Here is a 10,901-nt window from a genome sequence, read left to right as displayed (position 1 = left end):
CTTTCTATCTACCTCTGTTCCCTCTATACCTATGCTGTCTATCTACTTATCCCTCTACATGCCTATGTCTCTCTCTCTCTGTATCTATTCCTTTTTATCTACCTATGCTCTCTTATTATCTGTCTATCTCTGTCTTCCTGTCCTTCTCTATCTATCGATCCCTAACATTCTATCTATCCCTTTCTATCATACTATCCCTAACAATCCTATCTACATATCCCTCTCTGTTTATCCATCCCTCCCTATCTATCTATTTTATCTATCTATCCCTCTGCATTTGCCTATCCCACCATCTCCTTATAATGCCTTCTATCTGTTTTCTATCCATCACTATCATCCCCAACCCCTTCCACTACTTCTATCCCTCCCCCTTTCCATCCTCTTCCATCCACTCCTACAATCTATCTATCTATTTTATCTATCTATTGTCTTTTATATTGCCTCGTCGTCTCCCTTTCCGTATTGCGTATGTATTGCGTATCCTAATTACGTATTTTCTATGCCCATTTATATATCTATCTAAGTCTGCATCTATCCAATCATCTCAAAATCCCGTTCTTCCTACCCTTCATCATCATCATCAATCATCATCATCATCACATACTCATTCCACCATCCCATCCCTCCCACCCATTTATCATCATCATCATCATCATCACCATTTACCACTTACTTAATTCACCATTTACCACTTACTTAATTCACCACTCATCCATCTACCCATCCGTCTAACCATCCACCCATCCATTCACCCATTCCTCTAACCATCCACTCACCTAGTTACGCATCCTTCTCTATCCATTAATCACCATTCCCCACTCCATTTGTCACTCCCTTAATTACACCTTTACTGCTACTTATTCTTATCATTTATTTCCTTGATGCTAATGAGGTCAGATGATGAAGGACCTAATTGGGCTGTTAAGGAGGGTGGTTAAGAGGCTCATTTGAAGACTAATTGACCTTAAATGACGGGGCAGGGCTGAGAAATGGACCCCTAACCTCTTCAGAATGAGGATGTATTATTGTATTATAATCTTCAAAGGTAAGGTCATGGTGGGAACAGACCCCCATAAGGTGCTCAGACGCGGTGCTCATCCCCAGAACTTTGGCCTTTGAGCCTGTGGAGGGTTGTTCATGCACAGACTAAAGAGTACCAAGGAAAGCAGACAGCAACATCCTCATTTCTAGTTTGATACAGGGAAGGTAATTAAAAAAAAAAAATATTCTGAGTTTAAGACAAGGATAGGACAGAAAGGCAGGAAGGCTAGGTTAATTTATCATCTCGTTTTTGTTTTTTCTTGGAGGGAACAATCGTGTGGGTTCCTGGCCTTTGGTTCCTTCTTCCTTGCAAAAAAAAAAAAAAAAAAAAAAAATCCTCCTGGTGTTACCCTAGGGATTCATTTTACCTGCCAACCAACACCTGTGGATGGACACCTGAGTCGAATGGAACCAGCTGCCCGCAAGAAGATTCGAACCCTGGCGATATTTTGCCGGTAACTTCGTGGCTACTAGCACTATCCACACACCTACTGCAGCTATCATTTATTTATTTATTTTTTAGGTCACATGAGATTTTTTGAACTGGAGGGCTCCGATACAGACTTTATTTTCTTTATTAATGTGTTCTCCTTAAGCTGCATAAAATCGTCTGGTTGATGCAAGAATCTTTAAAAAAATAAGTCAAAAGAGGGAAAACGTTAAGAAAGAAACTGAGTGAGATAAGAGTAATTTGCCCCTTATTTTCACATTAATGAAGATGGATTTTTAAAACAGAACCGTAAAACATACCACGCCTATCATCAATAATGGATGAATTTAATGAAGACATTCTCTCTCTCTCTCCCCCTTTCCCTCTCCCTCCCTCCCTCTCTCTCTCTCTCTAATTAATACGAACTAATTTATACATACGTAGACACAGACACATTTGTAAGGTATCTGCGTGATGGGGTATTTTATTAAGAGATACGATGCTGATGAAGTGATGGTTATTACGTGGCTACCTGTCCTGTCCGCACCTGTCCTGTCACACACCTGTCCTTCCACACACCTGTCCAATCACACGCCTGTCCTTCCCCCACACTTGTCCTGGCACATCCCTTCCTCAAGTCTCCTCCAGGACTCTCCATCCATTGTTTAATCCCAGTCTTACTCACTCACCTCACCAGTCTCTCCAGTCACTCCCAGTTACTTAGGTTACTCTCACCGTTTCCCTGTTCCTCCAGTTACTTCCATTACTCCACAATGTCTCCCAGTGATCTTCAGTTACTCTTAGACTCACCTAACCAGTTACTCCGGTTACCATCAGTAACCCAGATTTCTCTCCAGCCGTCCTCACTCCTTCATTTACACCACGAACTATCAGTCACCACACGTCATACCTCCCAGTCACTCTACTTTCAGTCAATCTATCTATTCCCACCTTCCCTGATCTCCCCAGTTAATCTACCATCTCTACAAATAATCTCAAATAATCTCTTAGTTTCAGTCTGTCTCATTCACACTCTCATCTCACCAGTCTCTCCAGTCATCGTCATCTCCAGTCACCTCCTCCTAATCCTCCACTTACTCGCGTTACTCCTCGAACTCTCCCAGTCTCTCCAGTCATTCCTTAGTTATTACCAGTCACCTTCTCCTAATCCCCAAGTTATTCTTATCTCTCTCCTTCAATTCTCTCGGCATTCTTCACTTCTCCCTTACTTTCCTCTCAATATCAGTAATTATCTTTCAGTTTTTCTGTCACTTACCCTTGTCCTAATCACGTCCTCACCTTTAATGATGTCTCTCAGTTATTCTCCGTTACTACCCCCCTCATTCAATTACTGCAGTTACCATCAGCGATCTCAACCACTTCCTCACCATCTCTCCAGTTACTCCTCTCAGTTACTCCCAGTCACTTCTCTGTTACTCCCAGTCAACCCTCTCAGTTACTCCCAGTCATCCCTTTCAGTTACTCCCAGTCACCCCTCTCAGTTACTCCCAGTCATTCCAATTACTCCCAGTCATCCCTCTCAGTTACCCAGTCATCCCTCTCAGTTACCCCCAGTCACCCCTCTCAGTTACTCCCAGTCACCCCTCTCAGTTACCCCCAGTCACCCCTCTCAGTTACTCCCAGTCACCCCTCTCAGTTACTCCCAGTCACCCCTCTCAGTTACCCCCCGTCACCTCTCTCAGTTACTCCCAGCCACTCCCTCGCTTGTCGTCAGTCAGAAAAGTTATACCCTTTTCACTGTAACTTGGCCTAAAGTCACCATCTCTCCACCTAAGCCAAGTTACGGTGAAAGGAGTATAGCATCACGCTGCATCAGTCATCCTATCCACCTCCTCTCCGGTCATCCTTCTCAGTTACTCCCAGTCAGCCTCCCTCCTCAGCACTCAGCACACTCAGCAGTCAGTCAGCCGCCAACTCATGCTGACTACTATGCTAACGTTATCAGCATATCTAGGCCACTGGGTCAGGAGAGTTACTGTGTCTATTGTACACACTGATAGCTGTGATAGTTCCCTCTCTCTCTCTCCACCCACAAACTATGCAGAGACACTGAGTAGAATAATCTGCTTTAGGACAACATACTTATTCAGAGAGAGAGAGAGAGAGAGAGAGAGAGAGAGAGAGAGAGAGAGAATATGGGGTGGTTGTTTTTGACGTATTCCCAGGTTCATTTGAAAAGTGAACCCAGTGGACTGAAGGCAGAGGTTGCCATTCCCCTGCAGTCCACCATCTTCCTTTCGAGGGAGAGGAAGGGAGTTGAGAGGGGACGTTTGTATAACAGGGAAGTGAAGCCGACGGGTTATCTCATTGCCACCACATGAAGGCGTTACCCTCAAGCACTGACTGTGGGGTGAGAACTGACGAAAAGTAGAGAGAGAGAGAGAGAGAATGACGAAAGGCAAAAGAAAAGAAAAATGGTGAGATAAGAACTGACAAAAAGAAGAAAAAAAGAAAGATGAAAGAGAAAGGAAGGTGGGCATTAATCAACACCTGCACAACGCCACTGTCTGAAGATACTGATGATACCCAAAGGAGGTGGCCCTGACTCAGCAGCAAAGTGTCCACCCTTCACTATCTTTCTTATCTTTCAACAGCACCTTTAACGTTTTGGAGGTGACGTGTATCTTATTCTTGCTAGCTCCTTACGATTTCTTGGAGACATTGTAGACTGAGGGAGTTCTATATAATCCTCATTTATCTCTTTCTCGCGGCGTGAAATAAAGAAAACGTTATCGGAGTTTAGGTTTTAGTGTCTAGCTTTCCTTTATTTACACTCTCACTCTCTCTCTCTCTCTCAACACTGCTTTTTAATCCACCTCGAAACTGAATCAAGTTAGCTAAATTTCCAATATATATATATATATATATATATATATATATATATATATATATATATATATATATATATATATGCTAACTATTGAAACACCTCAATATACTTGGTTCATAGACGTGCTTCATGAATAACCTGAACCCAATGAAGGACGCTCAATGAAAAAACAAACAAACAAGCGAAGTTCAGTGAAAGTCAAACATCAGCTTAATGAAATGAACCAATTAATAAATTATGCACATGAAAACCTGCATACCTGAAATTAATGACTGAAAGGAAGCGTCGGATGAATGAACTGACAGAACCAATTAAATGATCGAGGTGGCCAAATGAATGAAGCGGCCAAGTGAACAAAGCAGACAATATTAACGAAGCAGACAAATTAATGAAGCAGACAAATTAACGAAGCAGACAAATTAACGAAGCAGACAAATTAACGAAGCAGACAAATTAACGAAGCAGACAAATTAACGAAGCAGACAAATTAACGAAGCAGACAAATTAACAAATCAGGGAAATGAACGTACCAGGAGCAAAATGAAGCTTGTAAACAAAACCAATGAAGAAGCAGCTTTTTTTTTTTTTTTTTTTTTTTTTAAGAGAAGATGAACAGAGAAGCGAAAAAAATAATGTAAAAAAAAAATCCATACACCAGATTACAGGCGTCCTCCGTTCATAGCGCAAGGAAATGTGAGATGAACGAAATGAACTATGAACGAAATGAACAAACCAGGTAAATGAAACGAGGCAATTTATGGAAAGGAGACAAATTTAAGCAGATTAATGCAATGAATGAAACAGCAACCAAATGAATTAACGGGACCAGCAGATGAATGAAATGAACGAACTAGCTGCATGAAACGTGAACGGAAAATGAAACCAAACCAATGAACCGACTGAAACATCAAGATTAATTATAGGGGGCACTAGATTCATTAATACACAAACTAACTGATGTATGAAACGAAACACTTAAGAGAGAAACTTATAAATTTAATCTAGTGAATAAATGAAACAAACAAGTCCATTAACTCTCTTCAGCACGATGACGCACCCTGTATCTCACATGTTTCCCAGCCTCAGACGATCAATATATGGCGAAACCTATTACAGCGAAAAAGTTATATACAAGCTCTATTAACTCGTTCCATGGTGAGCCAATGGTGAAAACAGTACTTAGCTGGAGAAACATGAGTTCGAATCTCAAGCCGGTCAGACTCAGGGGCAAAGTTGGTTATAACTTTGTCCCTCTACACCAAGCAGTAAATAAAGCTGGGGACCTGGATGTAAAATTAATTGCCGAGTCTGGCATTCCAGGGAAGACAAAGACTCTGCAAAAATTGATCACCTGGCTTAATGAACCCCGTGTTGTTGACAGGCATTTTTCCTTCACCTTCTTCTTTAACTTAGGGAAGACCATTATGTTTCTGAAGGGTTAAAAGGAGGGATTTTTTTCGTAAGATGCGTACAATCGTCTGGGAATCACAAGGACATTATTAAGAGAGCAGCATCATAGGTCTGAAGAGGTGAATGAAAGGGAGGACGGCATGAATGAAGTGAATGACGCTAGTGAATGGGAGATAAGAGCTATCAGTGGTATCGCCGTGTTTACCTGATAGGCTCGTAGTAGTGCTGTTATCTCCCGCCCTATCGTTATCAGGGTGTCGGGGTGGTCAGAGGATATGGTAGTGGGTGGATTAACGGTGGATGAATGGGTGGACGAATATACGGATGGATGAATGGAATGTGTGGAGCGGTGGGAGAATGAGTGAGGAGGTGGATGAATGGATGGTTGGATAAGTAGAAGAATTACTGAAGGGATGGCAGAACGAGTGGTTAGATGAATGAATGCATGAATGAATGGGTGGATGGATGAATGTGTGGAGAGATGGGAGAGTGAGTAAGGAGGTGGATGAATGGATGGGTGGATGATTAGAATGTGTGGAGAGATGTGAAGAGGAGTGAGGCGGTGGATGAATCGATGGGTGGATGATTAGAATGTGTGGAGAGATGTGAGGAGGAGTGAGGCGGTGGATGAATGGATGGGTGGATTATAAGAGTATGTGGAGGGATGGGAGAATGAGTGAGGAGGTGGATGAGTGGATGATTAGAAGAATTGTTGAAGGGATGGGAGGAGTGGTTTGACGACTGGATGGATGGACAGATGATCAGATGGATAAGTGGATGGATGGTGGACAAGAGATGGATGAGTGGATGGACGGATGACTCCACAGCTATCAAAGGCGGTGGTCACCGAATTTTCTAGAGGAATGAACTGCTGAATAGAGGGATAAATGGATGAGTGGATGGATGGATGGATTAATGATTGGATAAGTGGATAGATGAGAAAATGAAATATGGGAATGGAGTAATGTATATGAGAAGGCGTGGGAAATGAAGGATTGATGGATGGATGGATAGATGATTTACTATACAGAGGGGTGGAAGGTTAACAGCTCTGACCCTATCGCTATAAGGCAACATGATATGGCAGTGAAATGGATGGATGGATGGATGAATGGATGGACGAATGGATGATATAAGTGAAAGAAAGAATAAGGAATGGAAGGAGACAAGAATAAAAAGAAGGTGGAAGAAAGACGAAGAAGGAATGAAAGAAGAGGAAGACTAAGGGAGGGAGGGAAAGAGGGAGGAAGGAAACAAGAAGGTGGTAGTGGTGAAGTGGTAAAGGAGAGGACTGCTAATCGTAAATTCGCCAGATCGAACTCAAATGATGCGAGAAGCAATTTTAGGATTTGATTCGTCGACTAATCTTCAAAAAAAATATATATATATATATATATATATATATATATATATATATATATATATATATATATATATATATATATTACAGAAAACACCAATCCTAATATAATACCAGTCCTTAATGAAGAATGCTGGGATGGATGGATGGATGGATGGTTGGTGGATAGCTGGGTGGATGAATGGATGGGTGGATGAGTGGATTGGGGGATGGTTGATAGATGGCTGGGTGGATGAATGGATGGATGGTTGGATGGATGGATGGTTGGGTGGATTAATGGTTAGTGGATAGTTGGATGGATGGTTGGATGGATGGATGAATAAGTGGCTGGTTTAAGCTCAGATCTCGAGAAGAGGACATTGAGACAGAACGACACACAGACAGACAGATAGATATATAGGTAGATAACGACGAGAGAGAGAGAGAGAGAGAGAGAGAGAGAGAGAGAGATGAATATGTATGATGGTTCCGGATACATACGTCCATAAATACGCATATACATTCATGTACACATACATTTGGAATTAATTTACGCACATATACGCAATTCGGAGTCAGGCTGTGTGAGTTTTGGAGGGAGGGAGGGAGGGAGGGAATGGAGAGACATATTAGGGCAGAAGGAGAGAGAGAAGAGAGAATGGAAGAGGGAGGGAGGGGAGGGAGGGAGAGGGGAGGGGAACAGAGAGATAGGTTGAAGGAGGAGGGATGAGATTGAGAGGAAGGGTGGGAGGAAGGGAGGAACAGAGGGTGTGAATTAAGAAATATTAAAGCAGAGAGATGGAGGGAAGAGAGAATAAGCGGGCCATGGAAGGAGGGAGAGAAGGAAGGAGAGAAGGACGGAATGGTATGGTATATGATTAGAAGGATGGAAGGAAGAGGGAATGGAAAAGGGATGGAGGATTGAAATTACTGAGAATACGAAACTGGGAGAGACAGACGGAAGGAGGGAAAGACGGAAAGATGAAGGAAGGAAGGAAGGAAAAGGATGGAAGGTAGGAAAGACAGGGAGGAAGAGGAGATGAAGGAAAGAAAAAGATGGAAGGTAGGAAGATCAGGAAGGAAAGGGGATGAAAAAAGGAAGAAAGGAAAAGGATGGACGGTAGGAAGAAATGAAGAAAGGAAAAGGATGGAAGGTAGGAAGGAAGGGGAGACGAAGGATGAAATGATAGAATATTAGAAGAGAAGAATATGGATAAAGGGAGGGAAATAACATGGAAGGTTGGAGGGAGGAAATGAAGAAGAGAGAGATGGAAGACTGAAAGGGAGAGAAAAGGAGGAAAGATGGAAGGCTGAAGGAAGAAGGAAGAGGGTGATATGAAGTGGAAGAAAAACAGACAGGATGGAAGGAAAGAAAGATGGAGTGAGGGATGGAAACAAGAGAGAAAGAAGGAGGGAGGGAAGGTAGGAAGGCAAGAAGGAGGGAAGGTAGGAAGGCAAGAAGGAGGGAGGGAAGGAAGGAAGGAAGGGAGGAGGAGAAGCTGCAGAGGAGGTAGGGAGGGAAGCTGACAAGGTATGAATTCTGATTACAGGTGGTAATTTGTAATCTCTTCTCTCCAACCCTCCCTCCCCCTCTCCCTCTCCCTCTCTCTTTCTCTCTCCCTCTTTCTCAATATTCTTCTCTATCCATCCAGTTCACAAATGCGTTCTTCGATATTTTTTTCTTTTTGCTTTCACACACACACACACACACACACACACACACACACACACACACACACACACACACACACACACTTTCTCCTACCTTTACGTCACTATGATTACTATTTATTTATTTATTTATTTACTTTTATTTAATCTACTGTTCATTGTAATTAAGCTACCTTGGACGATTTTACTCAGCTTACAGATCTCTCGCAGTGAAGGGGTTAATAAAGACTATATCCAGTCCTTTGTATAATAAATCTCTCCTCAGCTCAATAAAATCGTCTGGAAAGAAAATACAAAAAATACGTAATCGGAGTAAAGAGGTTAACCCCTTCAGTTCGAGGACGCGATTTTTTATTTATTATTATTAAAGAGAGATTACTGAACGGGAAAAATAACATCTCAGAAACCTCCTTTACTTCTAAGATGGTCTCCTAAGATGAAGAAAATCGTCTGGAAGGAGCAAAGAAGGAGTAAAAATAAAGTTCTTCCTCTTAAAGATGTTATTTTGTGGTTCTAGGATGATTAAGATAAAGAAAGTCAATGTCTCAACTCTCCTCAGTTAAGGAAGCTCCCTAACACCTATTCCTTAGCGATTTGTTTCTGGATGTGGATGGGTAATATCATTTTGTACGTTCTTTATGCAAACTATGGAGATATTGGAAGAATTTTGGTAAAAGGACAGAAGGGTGTAATAAGCAAAATATATCACGTAGGAAAAGGTGTTAGGGAGCTTCCTCAACGACCAAGGTCAGGACGGTACGATGTCAAGGTTAGGACTGAAGGATGTCAAGGTTAGGGTGAAGGATGTCAAGGTTAGGGTGAAGGATGTCAAGGTTAGGACTGAAGGATGTCAAAGTTAGGGCTGAAGGATGTCAAGGTTAGGACTGAAGGATGTTAAGGTTAGGACTGAAGGATGTCAAGGTTAGGACTGAAGGATGTCAAGGTTAGGGTGAAGGATGTCAAGGTTAGGACTGAAGGATGTCAAGGTTAGGGCTGAAGGATGTCAAGGTTAGGACTGAAGGATGTCAAGGTTAGGGATGAAGGATGTCAAGGTTAGGACTGAAGAATGCCAAGGATAGGACTGAAGGATGTCAAGGTTAGGGATGAAGGATGCCAAGGTTAGGGATGAAGGATGTCAAGGTTAGGGTTGAAGGATGTCAAGGTTAGGGTGAAGGATGTCAAGGTTAGGACTGAGGGATGTCAAGGATAAGACTGAAGGATGTTAAGGATATGGCCTGGGAACATGGCTGTCATTATTATGTAAAGCTCGTTTTATTTTCTTGTTTTTTTTAAATCCGTATACACAAACATGCCCTCACACACACACACACACACACACACACACACACACACACACACACACACACACACACACACACACACACACACACACACACATTCCATCGATTCTGCTTCCAAAAACCTCACGTTCTCCAAGACGCCTCCAGAACTCAATAAAACCACTTGATGATAAACAAAGGAAATAAAGAAGACGTTATCGCATTGAAGAAACTAACACAGACCTCTTAACCTGACTACAAGACATCTCCCGTAAGCTTAAGAAAATCGTCTGGTGGTGGGAAGAACAAGAGAAAATTAGGCTCTTAAAATCAACTCTTTCATCCACATTTTCTATATATATTGAAATTATTTTTTTGAGCAGGGGGGGGGTTAAATATAGAATTAATTTTACGCTCCAAGAGGATTTTCCAGCTGACTTGACATTTTTGATGGCAGGAAAAACATAGGAAAATTTATATTGTCGTCGTTGTGAAAAGGTTACAAGTGAGGGGAAACTCAAAAAAAAAAAAAAAAAAAAAAAAAAAAAAAAAAAAAAAGGTACACAAGAAACAGGAGAAAAATCGGGTAGAGAATAGTGCTGTTTCGTGTGTGTGTGTGTGTGTGTGTGTGTGTGTGTGTGTGTGTGTGTGTGTGTGTGTGTGTGTGTGTGTGTGTGTGTGTGTGTGTGTGTGTGTGTGTCTGTGTGTGTGTCATGCTATGCACATTCTGTAGGGGCGACAGCACTGCACTTTCTGGCGTATTAAATATTTAGGGGATCATGCCTTTTGACCACTGCACCCCCCTCCCCTTCCCCCCTCCCCCTCCCCCATCTCCTTACCCCTTCACCTACCCTTCCCCCTACCCCTCCCTTTCCCCCT

General features: G+C 42.2%; 1 long non-coding RNA gene across 1 annotated transcript; it reads left to right on the top strand.

The window, feature by feature from the left end:
- The first annotated feature begins 9,558 nt into the window (after nucleotides 1–9,558).
- On the top strand, nucleotides 9,559–9,898 carry LOC145409688 (uncharacterized). Its single transcript, XR_013899149.1, has 3 exons — nucleotides 9,559–9,619; nucleotides 9,712–9,772; nucleotides 9,822–9,898. It is a non-coding gene; the product is annotated as an uncharacterized LOC145409688 (long non-coding RNA).
- Nucleotides 9,899–10,901: the final 1,003 nt, after the last annotated feature.

This window comes from Coenobita brevimanus, chromosome 82 (assembly GCF_032717465.1).
Source record: "Coenobita brevimanus isolate Jiangsu-jjx chromosome 82, ASM3271746v2, whole genome shotgun sequence".
In the NCBI taxonomy this organism is placed as follows: Eukaryota; Metazoa; Arthropoda; class Malacostraca; order Decapoda; family Coenobitidae; genus Coenobita; species Coenobita brevimanus.
The sequence above is the reverse complement of the archived record's forward strand: the minus strand, read 5'-3'. Positions and strand labels throughout refer to the sequence as shown.